The sequence below is a fragment of the Otolemur garnettii genome, unplaced genomic scaffold (assembly GCF_000181295.1).
Source record: "Otolemur garnettii isolate 467f Iridium unplaced genomic scaffold, OtoGar3 scaffold00215, whole genome shotgun sequence".
Classification (NCBI taxonomy): Eukaryota; Metazoa; Chordata; class Mammalia; order Primates; family Galagidae; genus Otolemur; species Otolemur garnettii.
Genome location: NW_003852610.1, coordinates 655,290 through 657,354, shown reverse-complemented (window position 1 = coordinate 657,354; position 2,065 = coordinate 655,290). Strand labels below are relative to the sequence as shown.

The 2,065-nt window shown below is 35.3% G+C and overlaps 1 pseudogene; it reads left to right on the top strand.

Annotated features, from left to right (window-relative positions):
* Positions 1 to 1,472, top strand: part of LOC111722120 — an 86,026-nt pseudogene extending 84,554 nt beyond the window's left edge.
* Positions 1,473 to 2,065: the final 593 nt, after the last annotated feature.

Here is a 2,065-nt window from a genome sequence, read left to right as displayed (position 1 = left end):
ACACATAAAATGGCTTTCAAAGTCTCAATACTTAATTGTGATTTTTCTGATATCCACACTTTATTTACCATAGGAAAAATGTGTTCCGTCACAGCATTAGTTCCTGGTAAGGACAGCATGTATCCCACAATTTTTAGTGCATTATTGTATGGAACACAGTTTGTTTCAAAAGGATGAAATATTTCTAACCATTTGTTCTCTATTGTGATTTTTGCTGATGCCCAAGATTTAACCTTTTCCTTATCAATATTTTTTTGAATAATGATACCTTGTAAGTCGTAAGTGTCACTTTCAAGGCTGGCATTAAACTTTTTGCCGCCACTATAAAATATAAATAATACAAGTACTGTCTGCTAAATACATGAAATAAATCAATAAATTACTTACCTAAATTATCTGAATAGCTGATTTGTTGACATCACTTGTTTAACTAGCACTAGCACGCAGTAGGATGTATATCGTCTGAGAAACAGTTACAAAATGTTTTTGTCGTTGCCAATGCCAAAAAATGCCATAGTTCATTAAGTCCAAACAATGGTGGTCGAATTCTAACAACTGATCAACAAAGCGAACTTTGATAATCAGTTCTCAATAATCAGTTCTCAACAATTATTTGTTATTCTTAAAGTTTAACATTATAAAATTAACAAAAATTATATAAAACTCATATCCTGGCAAAATAGCCACAGGGCAGCTGAAAACTATATATTCCCTTCCCGTTCTCCTGCCATTTCCTAGCTTGTCCTGCAATTTTTCCAAATATCAGGACTTTTTTAAAACGCCACAGGACGTGGGACAAATTGTTAAAAATTGGGACTGTCCTGCCAAAAGCGGGATGTCTCCTCACCTTATAACTGCATCCAAGAGCAAGGCTCAGAGTACTTGTAGGAGTTTAAAATATCAAGTATCCCACTGCACTCTTAGAGTACTCCAGAACAGTTACTCTGATCTTTGTCGATAAGGAAAAAAATGGAGAACCAATCACATGTGTGGCTCCTAAAGATGGGCTGAAGTTGAAGTCTGGACCTTTCTCACCTAAGGAAGCAGGGAGAACTAAAGCTAAAGAACTGTTAACAGAACTTGAGAAAAGTCAGTAAGATGAACGCCTCAAACAACAGCAGCCAAATTTCCCTGCAAAAAAGGTGACCAAGAAGACTATGGAGGAAGAAGCTCTGTTCCTACCTCAGATGACATCTGTCCAGAAATAGAAAAATTCTTTCCCTTCAGTCCTCTAGATTTTGACCACCAGATTGCAGACCTCCCCTTGAATGGAGTGCCTCTCATGATCTTTGATGAGGAGAGAAAACTTGAAAAGCTGCTACAGCTAGGCCCCCTTCACCTGGCAGATGCCCTCTCCACCCTGGGAAGCTGATCTGTTGCCATCTCCTTCAAGAATTCTGTTGACCCTGGAGGTTGAGTTGCCACCTGTTTGCTATGACATAGCTAATTACACATTTCTTAGTGCTTTATAGCTAGTGTGTGTTTGTATTAACAAAGCATTTCTTTAACATAAAAAATAAATAATAATCAAGAACCAACAAAATAAAATCAACAATTTCCAGTATTCAGTTAAAAAGTAGGCACACAAATGAGCAAAAAAATACAACCCAAAATGTGAAGCAAAAATCAATAAATCAAAACCAACAACTGACAGATGTGTTAAAATAACCAGACGAGAACATTAAAACAGTTGCAATAACTGTATGGTCAGAAAGTTAAGCAGAAATATGGAAATTATTTTTTAAAAAACCCAAATTAAACCACTAACACAATGTCTGAGATGAAAAATATACTGGATGGCATTAATGGAAGAATAGATATTGCTGAAGAAAATATTAGTGAACTTGAAAACATACATAAAAACTATTGAAAACAAAATACACAGGGAAAAAAGGAATTAAAAATTAGTGAACAGAGCATTACTGAGCTGGAGTTCTAGGAAGCAGGGATGGGAATAGAAAAATATTTGAAGAAACAACTGAAAATTTTCCAGGATTTGATGAAAACTATAATTTTACAGAGAGGTTCAGGAATCACAACAAAACTCAAGCCAAAAAAAAAAAAA